Source organism: Ylistrum balloti, unplaced genomic scaffold (assembly GCF_031769215.1).
Source record: "Ylistrum balloti isolate Yb309-2 unplaced genomic scaffold, AGI_CSIRO_Ybal_v1 Utg369722, whole genome shotgun sequence".
NCBI classification, from domain to species: Eukaryota; Metazoa; Mollusca; class Bivalvia; order Pectinida; family Pectinidae; genus Ylistrum; species Ylistrum balloti.
Window position 1 is genome coordinate 318,108 of NW_026781941.1, and position 21,527 is coordinate 339,634.

The window sequence follows — 21,527 nt, forward strand, 5'->3', positions numbered from 1 at the left end:
CATAGACCCAGGTCAGCCACAAGAAGATTGTTGGTCGGTACAGTCGGGTCAAGGCACCGATGGCATTTTCATCGCCGTAGAGAATCTCCGTCGTAGGGAGACATGTCCTCAACTGTCGGGGATAGTTTGGAGCACACTATCTAGATGGTAGAGCATACACTACGTCTCTGGTGTTGTATGTGGTGGGGAAGGCTTGGAAGTCCCCCTGATAGACACCCGTGTGGAACTCTTGTTCACGGGAGCCTCAGCTGGGCTGCGGTTCAGCTGCTACCTTGTTTCTTGTTGTGTAAAGGACTTAGATGTATTCTGTGACCGTGTTGTGCCGTGCTGTGTTGGACGTCTTTTTGGAACTTTGTGTGCTTGTTAGAGGAAGTGAGAGTGAGTGTGGATGTGCTTTAGTGTGATAATATACTTGTATGTAATAAATTGTGATTGTTTTCTATACAATATTTTGAGTTCTTGCTTTCTTGCCGAAACATCTTAATCTGACGCTTGTCCTATGTTACAACCAGCCTCAGATTCAGGCGGGCCATGTTGGCAAGTTCTGGAGTCACTCCAGCTCAGGGGTTTGGGTTTAACCATATGGGTTTTCCCTCGTGGAATCCCTGGGGGTTGGTCTCTCCCTCTAGGAGACGGTTAAGCAGTTCGAAATCCCCCCCCAACGTTCTGCTACTTCGGGGGCCTTGTCGGCCGGTCCTAAGAAGGTTTGCTGCACCTAAAGGACTTTTGCCTCCCGCGTGGACCCGTTGGTCTCCAAGCCCCAGGGGTCGGGTTCGGGTCTTAGACGCTCTGTGTCTAAACGCCGTATGGAAAAGCCTCACTCTGGAGTTTGCTCCTCCGGTGGTCCCTGTTCCTCCCACAGAGACTTCTGTCCCTATCGAGGAGATGTATTTTGGGGGCGCGGGCATGGCACAGGTAGACGATGTTATTCATCTTTTTCCTGGGTGCTCGGATATTGACTCTCCCGAGGTTGCTGAAGCTGATGCTCAGCATGCTCTGTCCGGGATGCGGGCCCTCCGGGCCGATGTCGCCCGCATTCTTGGGGCGGAGGTTCGCCACCACATTCGGCTTCGTCGACCAACCTTTTAGGTTCTCTGGTGGCCCCTCGGGCATCCGGTCGGTCAGATCGGTCTCTGCCAGAAGGCACTATCGTGTCTTCAGCTCTGGCCACTGCCCGGTCTCGGGTTATGGAGAAGAATTCTTCCTCTACCCGTGCTCCTAGGTTTGCTGGACTGCAACTCGGCGTTTGTGATCTGTCAATGGAAAAACAAGGCAACGGAGTTTTTTAACAATAAAAAAAAAAAAAAACTACGAACGAGAGTACAAAGCCTACCGCGCGCACCAAGACTGCACTGCAAAATGAAACGGTCGTACAAACGGTCGACGATGCAGCAAGAAAACAAATTTCAACTTCACGAAAATCCGAAGAACGAGACACGTGGTCACGCACTCGAACACGTGGAGGAAAACACGGCCGGAAAAACGGTCACAATAATCATATGCCAATACTTCATTTCAAAAATAAGTTGGGAGATGGGTTTACAGACTACTAAGGGAGTAACAATATACTCAGACAACAATAGCAGTACGAAGAGAAGCAGTAAAGAAAACACTCAGCTCAGACACCTCCGCACTCGTCGGCAGCCATAAAGGGAAGAGGAAGGGAGATCACTCTATGTTCCTGTCGTGATGGCTCAGGGATCGTAGGGAGGGCGGGATTATTTGAATCGTTTAATGTTGGGATACAAAGATGGGTGTAGGTACTGTATTTGTATACTAAAGTTATGGTAAGTATTACCCCATGAAAATTGGATTTACATGAAAAAACCTCATATTAAACTAAGAGACAAAAAACGGATTACATAACCACTTATTACATTGATATAAGAGAACCTATCCGACCTGTTAAGGAAATGCTGTGCAGACAATTTTTACATTGTCATTTGCTGATATATTTGGATCACCTTTACATAACATGTCAACAGTAATATTTCTTCGTACCATGCTAGTTTTGTTATCAGAGTTCGCCGTAGATTTGTATAAATAGGACAGATAAGGAAAAAGTGATAGGAATCTTCACAGGGATGCCCACATCGACACTCAGCGTTATCTAGGAGATTGGTACTAAAAGGATCGTAATTAAGATAGCTCGATCGATTTCTAAGTCGACAAAGGAGAATATTTCCTAGGACCATAACTTACAAAGGTTTTACAGAGGTTAGTATTTATAAGTATTCGGTGCTGTGTTATTGACTATAGTGTGAAACAGAGCAAGTTTTCGAGCTTCTCGTCTTTTGGAAAGTGGAACCAAACCAGTTTCTTGATATAAGAATTCTATTTTTGTGTATATGGGCAGTCCTGTGACTATCCTTGCAGCTTCAGGTTGGATTTCCCACTAGAATTAATGAATTTGTTACACCACAGTTGTCCCATAGCTCACATGAATACTCGAGTAAGGGACGAATATAAGTAAGACATAACTTTTCCAGATTTCTCCTATATAAAATAAGTTGGAGTTTCCGGAGAGTTGGTATATACTTGGTTACTTTAATTAAAATATACTCAATATGTACATACAATTTACCATCATTGGAAAGAATAACATCTAGGTGTTTAAGTTGATCAGTAATTTGGATTGGAGTGTTATCAAAGGTAAGGGATTGGATGAAAGGAAGTGGCCGATTAGAGATAATCAATGCTTCAGTTTTTTGGGGTTGAAAGACATTAGTCATTCTTTCGATCAAACAGTCTGGATAAAGCGGAGAGATTATGTGAAATATCGTTTATATATATCTTAAGAAGAAGAGAGGCCCAAGAACAGAACCTTGAGGGACGCAAGCTTTAATAGTCTTAAATATACTAAGGGCAGTGATACTACTATTGGAACTAGGCATAGGGTTAGGGTGAATGTCACCCGCTATTAATAGAATAATTAAAATTGCATAGAAAGGATTATGGGTTTCTAGCGTACCTTTGTCCGCAGATGACGGGCAAATACGTCGGGCTCTGACACTTAAAGACTGTAAAATCGTTGACCTGTATCGTGAAAAGTTAAGGGTGAGCAATAAGTTAACTAATTGCGATACTGGGGATCGTATAGTCATAGTTGAAAAACTATCCAATCATCTCCCCAGACTTCTTAGAGTTGGAAAGTACAATGCTGGACTTTGGTACTACGGCCAACCAAAGGAAGTGTCGGTACAGAGCAATGATAGAACAATTACCTGTGTAAAATGCAAGGAAGAGGGTCATTCGGCGTATGAGTGTACAAAGGGTTGGGTCTGTAACTACTGTAATGAAGTTGGACACAAACAGAATGAGTGCGAGCGGAATGGGATTGCAGCTGACGACTCGGCAGACAACACAGAAGAAGATGAGAAGGACAACAATGGAGAGGAAGACAAAGGACAGAGAACGGAACTAAAGAAAAAAGAATCTAAACAAGCTAAAAACAAGGATAAAGGTAGTCGTACACCAGAGAAGAAATCGGGAAAAGGAACAATGGATCGTTTCCTCACGACAGTAAATCAACACAAGAACCAAACACCAAACAGGGCGACAAGAGACAGAAGTTTATCAAAACAGAGATCACCACCTACGCCGGCGGAGGAACACAACAACAAAAAAGCAAGGAAAAAAGATGAAAAAACTTAGAACATGTAACACGTAAGACATGGATTTCCTACACATATTAACGCTTAATGTACAAGGATTACGAGACAAGGAAAAAAGATATAGGATTAAAACTCAATCATTTGGAATAGTGTTTCTACAAGAAACACATTTCAATGACGAGTTAAGTGATAAAATTAACAGAGAGATATATGATTTTGCTTATGCTTATAATAGTTTTGGTAAAACAAACAGTAGGGGTGTGAGTGTCCTTATTAACAAAAAATACCTGTTTCAGTAATTGATACAGAGTCAGATAAAGAAGGTAGATACATCATGATCAATATTGAGGTGGAGGAAAGCTGTTATACTTTAGTAAATTTATACGCACCTAATGATGAGAAAAAAAGAAATGTGTTTTTTAAGGCTATTAATAGTAAGTTAAACGAATTCAAGCAAGGAGGTGACTTTAATGAGGTCATGGAAAATGCAGATAGAATTTCTAGAAACCCAAACAGACTCTTTAAAAACACTTATGGACTAAAACAGTTTGCAAATAATAACCATTTGATAGATATATGGAGAGAAAGTAATTTACACAAAAGACAGTTTACATGGAGGAGGAAAACTTCTGGGGATTCAAGTAGACTGGACTATTTTTTAGTTGAAAATAGTATATCTGATATAAAAAGCTGTGATATAAGACCTGCACTGATAAAATTTACAGATCATATGGCAGTGTCATTAAAAATTGGAATCAATAGATCGATAAATAAAGGCAATGGAATTTGGAAATTGAATAATAGTATTTTAGAAAATAATGAATACAAAACCCTAATAGAAAATGTAATTGATGATGTCTTGAGTAACTCCCCTTTTTTGAATAAAGCGGAATTGTGGGATTACTGTAAAATAATGATTAAGCATAAAACTATTGAATACTGTAAGTTTAAAAATAAAATAAATGAAAGTAGCATAACTTTGTTGGAAAAATCAGTCACTATACAGAACGCAAAATACGACGAATGTCCTAGCAATGAAACGCGGGAAATAATAAATGTTCTAGAAAATCAGTTACATGAGTTATATCAAAAGAAAGCAAAGGGAGCTCAAATAAGAGCAAGGGTCAACTGGGTAGAAAATGGGGAAAAGAATACCAAATATTTTTTAGGGCTCGAAAAACAAAGACAAGTCAAAAATACAATTACGAAACTTCGAATGGAGAATGGGGAAATAGAAAAGGATCATGAAAAAATTTTAAAAGAGATTGAACATTTTTATTCAAAACTTTACAAATCATGTAATCCTGACAAGACTGGTATAAAAGAGTATATTAAAAACTGCAAGATAGATTATGTAATTAATGAGCAGGAGAAAAACCGTTGCGAAGGAGAGTTAACTTTGAAAGAGTGCGAAGACGCGGTTCAAAACATGAAATTAAATAAAAGTCCAGGGAGTGATGGGCTGACGGCTGAATTCTATAAAACATTTTGGAATAAGATAGGTAAAACAGTAGTTGAAGCTTTAAATGATTCATACAGGAGGGGGGAATTGAGTACTTCTCAAAAAAAAGGAATCGTCTCTCTAATTTATAAGAAAAATGATGCTCTCAATCTACGAAATTGGAGGCCTATTTCTTTACTCAATACTGATTACAAAATTGCTGCTTATTCTCTGGCTAATCGGATAAAACCAGTAATGTCAAAAATCATAAATACTGATCAGAACGGGTATATACGCAATAGATTTATTGGGTATAACATCAGGCTTATTCAAGATATTATTGATTATTCGGAAAAGTTCAACATTGATTCATGTATAATTTTTCTAGATTTTTCAAAGGCTTTCGATACAATTGAGTGGGATTTTATGTTTACTTGTTTAGAAAAATTCGGTTTGGGGAACTCATTTATTAAGTGGGTTAAGACTTTGTATACTGATATCAAAGGCTGTGTAAAGAACAATAACTGGTTAACCGGAAGCTACAAAATATCACGTGGAATAAGGCAAGGTTGTCCTCTTTCTTGTTTACTATTTGTCATAGCGGCAGAAATTTTGGCATGCAAACTACGTTCTGATACAAATATTAAAGGTGTAAAGTTAAATAATAAATATGTAAAGATATCCCAGTTAGCAGATGATACTACATTGTTCATGAGGTATAGTGAGGTTAAAAGGGCATTGAAATTAGTTGAGGAATTCGGAAAAATGTCAGGATTAAAATTGAATAAGGATAAGACAGAGGGTATTTTTGTTGGATCAAATAAAAATAAAGACAATTGTCATGCAGGTATCAAATGGGTGAAAACGGCAAAATCACTGGGTGTTCACTTTGGTATGAACAGTAAAGTATGCTCCAATCTTTGTTGGAAAGACAAAATTGTATCTATAGACCAATTAATGAAAAATTGGAAAAAAAGGAAGTTAACCTTGCTTGGAAAATCGATAATAATACAAAGTCTAGTTATTCCAATGATTACTTTTCTCGTTAGTGCAATTGGAATCGATAATGACACGATTAAGGTTTTAGAAAAGATGATTTACGCTTTTATTTGGGATGGGAAGCCTGATAGAGTAAAACGAAATACTATGATCTGTGATTTTGATAATGGCGGGCTAAAAATAAGAGACATCCAATGTCATATTAATGTCTTACGTATTTCTTGGATTAAGCGATTACTTAACCACACTGAAGCCAATTGGAAAATTTTGCCACGCTATTATTATGATAAATTTGGAGCAAATAATTTAATTTTTAAAATGAATACATGTTCAACTATACTCCTGCCAAAATATCAGGAATTACCGAAATTTTATTTTGACTTACTTAGTTCGTGGTTTACACTGCAGGAGGAAAATCGTAATATAAAAAGTTACAGGGAAATAAAACAACAGGTGATATGGGGCAACAAACATATAACATTGGGTGGAAAGGCTCTATGGTTTAAAACATGGATAGATTCTGGTTTGATTTACATAAACGATATTGTGGGAATTTATGGAAAAATAGATGATAATCTTATATATGATAAACTGCATTGTAAAAGTAACTGGTTAGTTGAAATTTTATCTGTAAAACAAGCAATACCACGATGTTGGATAGAAGAATTACATAGTGAAAAATCTAAATCGGTCGTTCAGATATTATGGAAGGATGTTTGTGTGTTTAATACAACAACATACAAAACAAAGTCATTGCAAAATATGTGTAACAAGGAAATGTATGATATTCTAAGGGGTAAAAAATCCCATACTACACATAGCTTCCAAGTTTGGAAAGAAAAACTTAATATCAAGGAAAACAGTAGAGGCGTGTTTACCAACTTTTTTGAATTTGTATTTAAGGTTGTAAGGGAGAACGACGAAAAAGTTTTTCGTTGGAAATTATTCAGTAATATTATTCCCAATGGCGTTTTATTAAAAAGATGGAATATTAAGTCACACGAGAATTGCGAAGTATGTAAAGTTAAAGATGACTATATTCACTATTTTATTGAGTGTATTTGTATAACTCCACTCTGGGATCACGTAAAAGAATCTCTTCGTAGAATAGGCTACACCATAAATATAAAATGTTTGAAATATATAGTTATTGGATATAAAATAACCTATTCTGCGTATGACTGGATTAATAGTTTGTTATCACTGGTTGGGTTTGTTATATATAAATGGTATCACCAAAGTGATTCAAGGACAAAGTACGTGGACATAGTAAAACTATTTAAGTATGAATTGAACAGAAAATTATGTTTAAAGTATTACCAAAAGATGACTTACTTGAAATTATGTTTGTAAAAATGATTACAGCAAACGTGACGAATCACTTTGAATAATCGTTCACGTAGTTACAATGCTATTAAAAAAAAAAAAGGAACACACTGTGATGAAAATGAAGCCAAAAGAATTTCAGCAAGCATGGTGACAGCGACATCGTTCTCTACACAAAAACAATAAATTGGTGATTTAAAATATATCTTAAAGTGAACCAAAATAATTCATTTCTTTTTTTATATATTTCTTTTTTATAACGTCCATACTATGTTAACAAATGTGTTATCTTTGATCTTCGATTTGTGTAGTTAAGAGAAAGAAACTGAGAGAGGGTGATTGAGAGATAGAGAGAGAGGGAAAAGGAAAGACAGGGAGGGGGGAGAGAGAGGAGAGAGAAGTAGAGAGAGAGGGAGGGAGAGATAGAGAAGGGGGGAGATAGAGAGAAGTGAGAGTGAGAGAGGGAGAGTGAATAAGAGAGAGGGGGATGAGAGAAAAGGGATAGAGGAAAGAGAAAGGAGAAAAGACGCGAGACAGGAAAGGAAAGATTAAGAGGGAGTGAGAAAGAAGGAGGGGAGAGAGGGAAAGACAGAACTAAGAGTGACAGAGAGAGAGAGAGAGAGAGAGAGAGAGAGAGAGAGAGAGAGAGAGAGAGAGAGAGAGAGAGAGAGAGAGAGAGAGAAGAGATGAGAGAGAGAGAGAGTGTAAAAAGAAAAAAAAAAAAAAAAAGGATTATGGATGTAATGGGGAAGCAAGGAGAATGAGGAAACAATTTTTCAGAAAATATGTACAGCGATATTAACAAAACATGAAAAAGCATAAACTGGCTATGTAACTATGTGAGACCTGCTGATTTGCTATTTTCTGAGTGTCTGTTTGGACAATTGATATATAAAGGTGCTGCTGTTTCGACTGATGTGAACAATTTGACTTAGAAAATTGTGGTTTGGCTGTATTTTGAAATACTTCAGTTTGTGAAATCTTCAGTATGAAATCTAAATTCTGTGAAATCTCTTTTTCTTTGTGATAAATTAGCTGACATTATATTCACTGCAGAAAGCAAACGTATAACCAGAACAGCCTCTATGTGACAGGTTACAAATCTTTCAGGAAAGACAGGACATCACGTGGAGGAGGACTGATCGCCTACTCCAGAACCAATTTACCGGTAAGACGCAGAGATGAACTTGATCTGCTTATAGAATCCATTGTGTTAGATACTGTCGTAACAGTTTTGTAATTTCCTTTGAAATAATTACCTTTTCATTATCACTGAATTTATATTGTAAATACCCATAACTCCCACTGTTGGATGGTTCATCGAAAAATTCAATTTTCACGCCCCTAATAGCGTCAAGCAGGACAAAATCAGATGTCAGACTTTCCCAAAACCGGATCTTATTCTTAATGTTACCTGCTACAAATTGCTTCACCTGTTGAGACAACTTTGGAACCGTTTCTGATAAAAATGAATGCCAAAGGCTATCATGATCACTTACCGTGGTAAGGACAGGAGTGGTCGAGGCCATAACTACTTCCGCTCCTGCCCTTTCTTGTAGTTTTTTGGCTTTCCCATGTTGGGGTGGTTGGGTTGTCCCCCATACTGGCCATAGCTCTGTTGGCGATAGTTGCCACCACCTGGGCCGCCGTAAGAATTGTGCGGTCTGTCATAGGGTTTGTTGTGATACGGCCTCGACCAGTCAACTTTCCCTTTGTTGGAGAATCGGGAAGCACCCTTGATGTTTCCATAAGCATACTTCGACACACTATGGGACAGTTTATTAGTCTCGCTAATATCCCGGACTGCTTGAGACAGTTCGTCGCCAAACAATTCAGTTGTCACGGGATTGTTCACAGAACACAAGTTTGCGAAGTGCTTGTTCAGGTCAGGTTTAATCAGTTCCCGTCGCCGTTGGCTAAATAACTGGGAAGCATTCCCGACAAGCAAGAAACCATCCAGCGTGAGTTTTAACAACTCGTCTATATCAGCACGAGTGTTGCTGTCTTTCTTCCTCATCTCAGTCAATAATTCAAGGGCTCGCGCAAGGGGAGTTAACCCCGACACAAAGCGTTTCTGAGTCTGTTGGAATGTGACGTCACGTTTTCTCACATGTTGATTTAAGCTCCGATAAATGGTGTTATTGCACCTCGGTGCCACAAGCAACTTTAAATTCGCTGGGCGAGGGTAATCGGCCATTTTTGCCTTCACTTTTTCCTCCGACATGCTCTTGCTTATCATATCGGTGATCAGGCTAGCAAGTTTTTCGTTGCGTAACTCTGGCCCAGTTGGCTCATCGGCTGTAATTTCTTTGTCCGTTTCCGTCAAGTAATCGGGTAGTTCATCATTAGTCGCACTACTGCTGGGCGCTGAAACATCAACAGCTACTGCAGTACCAGGAACTACGTCATCCTGTAAAAGTTCGTCAATTTTATCGCAGACATCGACACTATCTGTGTCGTCATCACTGTCCGGATAATCCCGTGAGCGCGGGGCACCGTTGTCCAGGGACAGCATCTCAATCATGCGGATTTGCTGCTGCATTAATAATTGCATGTTCCCCATGAAAGTTGTCATAGTAGTTGACAATTCACTTGTTTCCTTCGTAGCATGAACTGAAGCCTGACCCGACCGACCTTCACAGTTAGGTGGATCCACGTCCATGGCCTTTGACAGGTCGAGGTCGTTGTCCGTAGACAAAGGGCTCGATTTAGTTTGTGACTTTACTGTACTTGAAGTACCAGAAGCTGCGATATTTTTTGTCTTAGCAGATTTATCCGTCTTTTTTAAAAAATTTTTCGGAAGGCCGAGGTTCCATGTTGCCCAAGATATCACCAACAAAATCAAATTCCTTCACAATTTTCTGAGAACCCAAGATGGCGGCCATAAGCCACGCCAACTGAACAAAAGTTGATCAGCCCCTCGGGGCAAAGTCACGGGAATAATGCGCCTCTATGGGTACGCTCCCGACGAAGATATAGTTCAAATGACGTGTGGTATAATACACAATCAAACAACACTAACTTTATAACTGAAAAGTGTTATAAACGTCAGAAAAAAAAAACGATAAAACTCAGAAGAATAGAATTTCACTCTGAGTACTAAGAAGCTGGAAGCACGCTATTAATAATGAAGCTGCGCATGCATCTCCCGTGGTTCCGGTACTAACTGAATGAAGACAGAATTCTAGTTTCCTGTCTTGTCGACATACAGACAGACAGACAGACAGACAGACTCTGTTCCCAAAAAGCTCTAGTTTCCTGTCTTGTCGACATACAGACAGGCTCTATTCCCCTAAAGTTCTAGTTTCCTGTCTTGTCGACATACAGACAGACAGACTCTGTTCCCCTAAAGTTCTATTTTCCTGTCTTGTCGACATACAGACAGACTCTGTTCCCCTAAAGTTCTAGTTTCCTGTCTTGTCGACATACATACAGACAGACAGACAGACTCTGTTCCCCTAAAGTTCTAGTTTCCTGTCTTGTCGACATACATACATACAGACAGACAGACAGACAGACAGACAGACTCTGTTTTACTGAAGTTCTAGTTTCTAGTTTACAAAGTCTGGTGCCTGACTTCCACTATACCCCAGAGACAGTGTAACTCGTTAAGCCAGTCCACACGTGAAATATACGTATTGTACATGAAAAAAACTTCAGTAGTCAAACCTTTTTATGAACCTAAACATTCCAAGCCTTTCCGCCTGTCTAATTTTCATCACTTAATAGCTGTAATGAATATCTCATTATTCTGAAAAAAAATCCAAATGTGCATTTCCCGTTTTCGATAAAACAATTGTATTTAACTTATTAAGCTTGACTGGGGCGTTATGCATGTATATTCATACTTTTAAGAGCCTTGAAGGGGCTATTAAGTCAAGTTTGTTTGGTTTTTTTTTTCTAGTTACAAATTCATCCGTAAAAATGTAGTTCTATAATCCTTATGAACTATCCTCGCCGACATATTGATACAAGGGCGTGTTTTCCATCGGTTTTTTTTAAATTGATTATATGGGAAATCCTAATCGTCTGTACAGACACGATAAAATGCAAATGAGCAAGCCGCCTATGCACACTTTGACCTGTGAGCATGCGCAAACGCGTCTCAAAAAAAACTATACAAAAATGGCTTCCCAGCCGAAGCGTGTTCGTGGCAAACGGGTCACGTCATCGCACACAAAACGTAGAAAAGGCCAGTGGCAGAAAGCTCACCCTCGAATAACAATAGGAGAGCAGTACCTCAGAGAGAGATGGGAAAATTTCAAGAAAAAAAACTTTTTCCAAAGTAATGAAGAAGTTGTGAAGGCTCTCCTAGACTGTTGGTAAGTGATAAGTCATCAGCATATTTAAACCATCATATAACAATTCACCGTGAATTTTAGTAACTTTTATATGTTTCACAAAGGTTTACCACGCAATTTCTTTCGTAATTTCCTTACGAAAGGAGTTAACGTGAAATCAGACTCACCGTTTCGTCACTCGATGCTTTCATGTCGCGTGCATTTGTTTACAAACAGTCTTATTCTCGCCAGAGGGCACAGCGTTTCGCGCTATATTTGGATTATCGCTTTTTTTTGGGCGGGGCTTCCCCGATTTTAAACTGACCACAGTGGACATTGGCTTCGTAGGAGAAAACTAGTTATAATAGTGTATGATGATATAGGATTTTAGTTATGCGTGTATGTTTCACAATTGTAACCACGCGTGTTGGTTTTTTTTCCAGACCTACGTCGGAAGATTCATAAAGTTATCATAGCGACATCTGTATGTCAGGTATGTCAAACTTCCGCGCCGTATGATTTACAATTATTGTGTCAAGTAATGCATTTATCTAAAAACCGCGTTGATTGGTTCTTATTTCAGCGTATGCCCGGTAATGAAGTTTTAGATCCGTCCGCGTCGTGTGATTCACATAGTTATCACATGTATAACGACATCTGTATATCGAGTCAATACACTCTGATTTCCGCGTCGTGTGATTCACATAGTTATCACATGTATAACGACATCTGTATATCGAGTCAATACACTCTGATTTCCACGTCGTGTGATTCACATAGTTATCACATGTATAGCGACATCTGTATATCGAGTCAATACACTCTGATTTCCACGTCGTGTGATTCACATAGTTATCACGTGTATAACGACATCTGTATATCGAGCCAATACACTCTGATTTCCGCGTCGTGTGATTCACATAGTTATCACGTGTATAGCGACATCTGTATATCGAGTCAATACACTCTGATTTCCACGTCGTGTGATTCACATAGTTATCACATGTATAGCGACATCTGTATATCGAGTCAATACACTCTGATTTCCACGTCGTGTGATTCACATAGTTATCACATGTATAACGACATCTGTATATCGAGTCAATAAACTCTGATTTCCACGTCGTGTGAGTCACAAATATTACCCCTGTGTTTAGTAATGTATTTATCATAGATCCACGTGATTCCGAGTCGAGTTATAAAGTTTTCTACGAGCCGTATCGTGTGATTAATCTGTTGTGTGTATAATTATGACGCATCACAAGTTATGAAGTTTTTTCTCCCTATGTCCACGTCGGGTTTCTCTTATTATTAGGTTTTTTCCGAGTACTGAAGTTTTCTAATAACTTCGTCGTATGATTCCTTTTTTAAATCTTATCCGCGTCGTGTGATGTCGAGTCGAGTCATTAAGTTTTCCACGAGTCGTAACGTGTGATTTATTAGCTGTTTGTATAATTATGACGTATGTTGATTGTAAGTTATGAAGTCGGGTTACATTTATTTATCACAGTTTTATTTTCGAGTACTGACGTTTTCCAATATCCACGTCATTATGATTCACAAATATTTAGCTTATGTTGAGCTTATATTTACATGTATGTTTAAGATGAACGTAAGACAGTCCAAAATTGCATTATAGTATATCGGTAAACATTGTTACATGTCATTATGTCGTGTAGCTTTCTTTCTTTTTCATTCTGTAATTTTACTTTACATTAATTGATGCCTAGCATTATTTTTATTCAAGTTAGATTAATCCCCCCTCCCCCAAATGAAGTAATGTTTAAGTAAATATACTGAAAGGATAAAGAAACGCAGGGTAATATTTTTTCCGATATTTTGAAAACGCATTCTCCAAACAAAGTGAAACTTTGTGGATTGAGTAATCAGGTCACAACATTACACCTTGTCATGTATCGAAAATTTAGTCACGGTACAGTGCCCAGCTCTGGTAAATGGAGGAAGGAAAAAACAAGAATCTCGTACACCGTGTTGTTCTGGTCTCATGCAGCGTTGGTCAAGTCACTCTTCGTTAGTCTTTATACAGACCAATTGCTTCCCTAAAATCAATTGAGAATTTGATTCGTTTTAAGAATGGCACGACTCACAGAAGTTCAGAGGGGTCAGGCCATTCAGATGCTGATGCAAGGACAGCTGCAAAATCAGGTTGCTAGGCACTTTGGTGTTAATGTTTCCACCATAGAACGTCTTGTAAGACGTCTTCGGGAAACTGGGCGATTGGCCGATCGACCTAGATCAGGACGTCCGCGCGTAACGTCACGACGTCAGGATCGCTATATCGTCGTCTCTCATGTGCGTAATCGGCGCCTTACTGCCGTTGAGAGTGCACTTAATGTTCGTGGAAATCATGGGCGTCCTATAAGTTCAAAAACTGTAAGGAATCGATTACGAGAAGTTGGTGTAAGAGCACGTCGCCCCTACGTAGGTCCACACCTTACCCCTGCTCGACGTCAGCGTCGTATGACCTGGGTCGCTGCGCAAGCTCCACGACGGTTTCCACTGAGGCAGTGGAGACAAGTTTTCTTCACGGACGAGTCTCGATTCTGTCTTTATCGATCTGACGGCCGTCAACGTGTCTACCGACGTCATGGCGGACGTTTTACGGACGCTTGCGTTGTAGAGAGGGATAGGTTTGGGCGCGGTTCAGTAATGGTGTGGGGAGGAATCTCACACGGGTTAAAATCACAATTGGTTGTTATTGATGGCAATTTAACAGCAGCTAAGTATAGAGATGAGATCCTCCGACCCCATGTTATCCCTTTCTTACAGCAGCATAATCTAACCCTCCAGCAGGATAATGCTAGGCCCCACGTAGCAAGGATTTGCCAAGTCTTTCTGGCCAACAACAACATTCAACCACTAGATTGGCCGCCATATAGCCCTGATTTGTCCCCGATCGAGCATCTTTGGGACCAGTTGGATAGACAGGTTCGAAAGCGCCAGCCACCCCCTGCTACTCGAGAGCAGTTGACCAGAGCTCTGATTGAAGAGTGGGACAACATCCCCATAAGACGGATTAACGCTCTCATGAACTCTATGACCAGAAGAATAAGGGCCGTGACCACAGCAAACGGCGGACACACAAGATATTGATGACTCAGTTCAATTTCAATTTCAAAATCCTGTGGGTCCATTCAATTTAATCGTTAGTACCTCTAAACCAATTGTCAGATGCAAAATACAGACTTTGGAAATTTTTAAGCTTTGATTTATCTGTAAGTATACAAAATTTCGTTTTAAATGAAGCCCGATATCATACTTAATTTCTGCTCTGCTTGTTAATCCTACCTATCCTTGTTTATGTTGGTCATTAATAATATTGTTGCTACAATATTTTTGTGTTCCAAACAGACATCTATAATTTTTTTTCTATCATCGTATTTTTTTTCTCTTGTATTTTAACTTTCTGTGGAAAGGTTCCCCCCTCCAAACCACGAGAGTACAAAATGCGCTTCTTCTTACCTTCAATTTGCACTCTTATCTTCTTTAACCTATCACTTTTATCCCATTCTTGTCTCCTTTGCTATCTTCCATTCCTTCTACATCTTCAGATGATGTCAAACCTTTATGAACATATTGTTACCCCTGGCCACCTTGTCACACGTTTTCATAGATATTATGCCTTTTACCCTCCATGATGGGTTGTTGTATTGATACATGGAGGTGTGCCATGGGTACATTTTATTGTAAGTCACTTGCTTCTAGTAAGAAATTGCATTTCATTGATAAGTATGACTCATTTCTTACCATGTTTGAAACCGCTGTAAATTCATGCATATTATTTGCATACTTAGCATGTATGCAAACATTGGTTAAACAAAACAATACAGTCCTTTTCAATTCTGAAGTTTGTATTGTGTGATAACAATTCAAATTGTTATCCTATCTTGAATACGTTTTTACGCATCCCACTTTAAGATAATAAATTTTCACAGATTGATGAAATCAATCAATTTAGTTAGTATCTTTATCGTTTTCTGTGTTAGGAATTTCCATGTCTTTACTATACTGATGTTTTTGCTATTGCTGTGTATGGATGTTGAATTTCATTCTCCTTTTAGACGCGATAGAAATTATGCTGGTGGGGGCGTTATTGTTTACGTAAATAATTTACTAAAAGTAACTAGATTAACAGACCTTGAATATAATAGCGATGAAACCATCTGGCTACAAATCATTTTTCGTAACTTCACTTATATAGTTGGCACCATTTATAGACCTGAAAATTCTGTTTTACCATTTTGGGACAATTTTAGATCAGCTATTCATAATGCGATTGACATGTCACCAAATGTTATTTCAGGGGATTTCAGTGTAGATTTATTAACTGTTGCACCAACGCATGTTTTTGTAGATATAATGAATTCCCTCAGTTTGTCAAATGTTATATTGAAACCCACTCGTGTAGGTCATACGAGATCAAGTTTACTCGATCCAATTCTTTTTAAGTGAATCTCTTTCCTGTATAGATTCATATGTTATAGATATTGATAGGTCAATCAGTGATCATGATGGTTGTACGGTTAGTGTTAAACTACCATTTTCTTTTAAATCAGTTTACGGACGTAAAGTTTGGTTGTATAAACGAGCAGATTTTGGTAAATTCAGTGATCTTATTAATCAATTTGACTGGAGTGATAGCTGGCCCCAGTGCAGTTGCCAGGTTCGGGAAGAGCGCGCCTATAAACGTAGGTGAAGTGACCGTTGTATAAGTTCCGTCAGGTTGATAGGATCACCTTCATTAGTAGTTGGAATGGGTTATGGTGGTGAACCATGTAGACAAATCATCATTTATTAACTTTAGGCGTTACAGCCCATCAGTACATGTACATAAATCAAATAATACAAAATAATCAAATACATTTGAAGGCATAGCTGTGTAAGAATAATAACGTACAACGCCAATAGTATCAACAAAAGTAAGTACTTATACAAAGGGAGCAAGAAAAACAGGTTATTATGATTTATATGTCATATTGCGCACAGCATTGCAATTTAAATGGACAATTTGTATACCTTATACTACACATAGGAAATACATGTAAATAGTGGCAAAACAGATCTAGACTAGCAAATCTGTCAAGACGACGGGCGGCCGGACAAACCTATTGAAAAAGTCGGAGATACGGAAAGTAGTCAGACGGATAAAAAATACAATACAATTATACAATTCTACGCTAGTGTGCTTCTATCATAAACTTACCTAGCAAATTTAATTCCTTTAGGTTCTGAGAATTCAAAAGATCGACCATTTTGAAAACTGATGGCTTACGCCAAAAATAACTCTTAATGTACTTTTTCCTCAGGTCTGCATAACTCTGGCAAACAAGGAGAAAATGAAATTCATCTTCTATATCCATACAATTACAATATAAACAAAGTCGAAGACGCCTATCTATATTTCTGTATCTACCAGACTCTATGGCCAGGTTATGAAAAGCAAGATGAAATTTGGTTATCATAATTCTTCTTTGTTTAGGTAAGGATTTTGATAAATAAAATTGCAGAGTTACCTTATCAACAATATGCCTATACAGATAACATTTGCTAGTAATTTGCAAAGAATTAAACAACATTTGATTAGCCTGATCTTCTATTCTCTGTTTAATACTAGTGAGAAAAATAACATCGGAGGGCGACTGCCTTATCCACACGTATCCAAATCCTAGTTCAAATAACTTCTGCTTAATATAAACAAGCCAAGTATGTTTTGGATTGTCTTTCTCTGCATCTAATACAGAAAATCATACGCCTCTTTTAAAATGCAATTATCAGTCTTTAACAATTTAAACCAGTATTTGTACATTCTATACAATTGTGTGTTAACAAGAGGCAGTCGTCCTAGTTCAGTGTAAACCATAGCATTACAAGTAGACTTCTTAACACCAAACAGATTTTTACAAAACTCAAGATGGATTTTTTCCAACTCAGTCGCTTTGAGACTACCCCAAACTTCACTTGCATAAAAAAGAATACTTCCAACGTAAGTATCAAAAAGATGTAATGTAGTTTTAACATTTAGATTCAAAGAATTACATTTGGTACGAAGACCAAAAATTGCTTTACGTCCTTGATCAGCAACGTGCTTAATCATGCAACTAAATTTATTATTAAAACGAAAAAGTGCCCAAATAACAAAACTGGTCAACAATATCAATACTTTCCCCTTTGTATGTCCAACACTCATTTTCTTTGACGATACCTCCATTTCGGAAAACGACAATTTTTGTTTTCTCAGTATTAACAGTTAGTTTCCAATTATCAGCATATGAACTTAAATTATTCAACAAGTTTTGTAATCCTTCAACCGTTTCGGAAAATAAAGCCAAGTCATCTGCATATAGGAGGAGAAAAAGACTGAGATCACCAAAATCGTAACTAGTCGCGCCTTTCTCAATAAAACTTTGTTCGAAATCATTAATGTAAAGGGAAAACAACAGAGGTGATAAAATTTCCCCTTGCATCAATCCGACATTATTAGGGAAAACATCTGAACACTTTCCCTTTAACAAAACACAATATTTTACTGAGTTATATAAAGATTTAACTGTCGATAAACATTTACCACGAAACCCTAGCTTATTTAATTTGTACCACAAAATCAAAGGCCTTACGGAAATCCACAAAACAACAGTATAACCTTTTTTTATTGGACATTGTTTTAGAAATAATCGTATGCAACGCAAAAATAGCATCAATCGTACTTACACCAGGTCTGAATCCAAATTGTGCATCTGTAAGAATGTTGTGTCTTATACACACACCTAGCAGTCTACTGTTTAGAATAGACGTGAACAACTAATTAGACTAATACCACGAAAATTATTAGGATCTGTACGATCACCTTTCTTATGAACTGGTACAATCACAGCAGTAGACCAATCAGACGGAAAACAACCTGAACTTAAGATGTTGTTAAATAAAGTTTGAAGCAGTGGTAACAGAAAATTTCAGCCTTCAATAAAACATTCATTCAGCAAACAATCTTGACCATGTGATTTGCCACGTTTCAGTTTCTTTATTGTAGAAAGTATTTCATCAGTAGAAAAGTATTCATCTAACTCTTCAAATATTACCACATTATCAGCGACACTTTCGTATTCAAGTGAGGGGTTTGAAGCAACCCTATTGTTAATATTAGCAATACTATTAAAATGGTCAAATAATTGGTTCAATGACATTTGGGGTGTTGAGTTACAGTTACTTTTTTAAAATTTTTTGTAAAAATATTTAGGATTATATTTACACAAATATTCCAACATATCACCCTCATAAATCATGTACTGACTTTATAACGTTTCTTCTCTGCAATTAAAACCTCGTGCGTGGTAGAATTCTTATTTTTATTAAAATTTCTCAAAGCATTTAAATATTGCCTACGTAAGAATTTAACTTCACCGTTAAACCATGGTTTGTCTTCACCTTTTGAGTGGTTAACTCGCCCACAAGCAGCTTTGTCAAAAACATTTGCAGAAACAGTTTTCTTGAAAAATGGCTCCATAATTTCTTTTAACTGGTTTGTAAAATTCATAACACTACCATCAATAGTTTCCTGGTTGAGTTCGCCACTAATTTGAATGTGCTCCTTGAGGCTATCTGAATTTATATTCAATGCCTCTAAAAATTGATGTTTGAAATTATCATCCCAAGTAAATTTAAACCTAGAATTTTCTACAGACTCATCATGATCTTCATCACCTTTTGTCACTTTCAAAATATTGGAAAAAAGTTGTACATGTAAAGGAGCATGATCAGAAGATTCTGTAAAATTACACACAATAAATTTTTTAACTGTAGGAAATAATGCAAAAGGCATCAAAAGGTAATCAATTTCACTCATACCATTATGTCCACAAAGTGTAAAATCATTTGACAACCCATCTTTATCGCTTCCGTTTCTTATACGGAAACCCGTGGACAGCTTTATTAATCTTGAACCGAATTCATTATAGCCAGAATCAGGGTTACTGCGTGGAGGAAGATTTTTGTCAATGTTATCACGTACATAATTAAAAATAGAATCAATATGATTACGGATACTCACATGTATGTTATTATGACAAATAAAATCGTCTACATTGCGGGTTCGACTATTGAAATCTCCCAATATCATTAACCGCTTGGAATCTGATGAATCAGAAATTAAAGACTCAAGCTCGTTAAATACATCGCAATTATAAAACCAATAATATTGTGATAAACTTGGTGGAATATATGTAAAAATTAACATGATATCTTTTCACTATTGTTTTACTTATAGTTACACGAATAATAGTATCAAAAAGGGCGTTATCCACAGATGTTATTTGTAGATACTCTTACGTAAAAGTAGCACGATACTTCCCCCTTGTGTACAACTTTCTGGGGATAACAATGGAAACAAACTGGTCAATATCTAATGCATAGTCATTTGGGATCCAACACTCCGACAAAAATATAATGTCATAGGTAAGTATAAAGTTCTTGAATGTGTCTATCTTCAACTTAGTGTCCAAACCGCCGTTAATATTCCAGGACAGAATTTTGATTTCGCCAACTAAGCCAGAAAGTCCGTCTTTTCTGACAAAATCAGACCCTCCCTGACACCACCCTAACTGGGGGTGTTGGTGTTCCTCCTCCTCCGTTTGTTATCAGGCTGCCGACTGGAGGTCGTAGTTGTAATAGCCATCTAGGATCATAGGATCTCCTACGATTCGATATAGGGGCACTAGCTTCCAAAGAATCCGGGCCGATACTTTCCTCAAGTTTACGTTTAGAAATGATAGAGGGCGTTGAAATTTTGCTGGCCATACGATACTGTATGATATACAACTAGGCGTGTATAGGCGTATATAGGAATGTACTACAGGTAAACAGAGCTCATTTGCAAGTCCGGGCAGTTCAACCAGTGTGTAATCACCAATACACAGCATTGCACGGATAATAATTAAAAAATGGTTGACAAGCAAAACAATGTCAGTGCTTATAGGCAGTTGTTGATAACTTTCAGTTCGAAATATATATTACAATATACCACACCTCACCTGAGAGTTCGTTCAAGTACGTGTGTCCATAACGCTCGTGAATACACCCCCATATGAAAGAATCGCAATGAATGATTGCCAGTATGAGGACAAATCGTAACAAAGTAAGATAGATTATGACAAAATATCACAAAATTTTGACAACCAAAAAAAGGCAAAGACAAAGACCACATATTTAACATTTTTTTTGGATGAAATGTACACTTAAATTCAGATTCTCTTCTTCATTCTTCACTACAAGAACTCAGTCCATGCTGTCCTTATCCTCTTTCACTACAAGCACTCAATCCATGCTGTCCTTATCCTCTTTCACTACAAGCTCTCCATCCGTGCTGTCCTTATCCTCTTTCACTACAAGCGTCCGACCCATGCTGTCCTTATCCACTTTCACTACAAGCTCTCCATCCGTGCTGTCCTTATCCTCTTTCACTACAAACTCTCCATCCGTGCTGTCCTTATCCTCCTTCACTACAAACTCTCCATCCATGCTGTCCTTATCCACTTTCACTACAAGCACTCAATCCATGCTGTCCTTATCCTCTTTCACTACAAACTCTCCATCCGTGCTGTCCTTATCCTCTTTCACTACAAACTCTCCATCCGTGCTGTCCTTATCCACTTTCACTACAAGCACTCAATCCGTGCTGTCCTACAAGCACTCAATCCATGCTGTCCGTATCCTCTTTCACTACAAGCTCTCAATCCATGCTGTCCTTATCCTCTTTCACTACAAACTCTCCATCCGTGCTGTCCTTATCTACTTTCACTACAAGCACTCCATCCGTGCTGTCCTTATCCACTTTCACTACAAGCATTCAATCCA

At 38.0% G+C, this 21,527-nt stretch overlaps 1 pseudogene; it reads right to left on the bottom strand.

Annotated features, from left to right (window-relative positions):
• Positions 1–8,911: 8,911 nt before the first annotated feature.
• On the bottom strand, positions 8,912–10,265 carry LOC132565394 (uncharacterized; annotated as a pseudogene).
• Between the last annotated feature and the right edge of the window lie 11,262 nt (positions 10,266–21,527).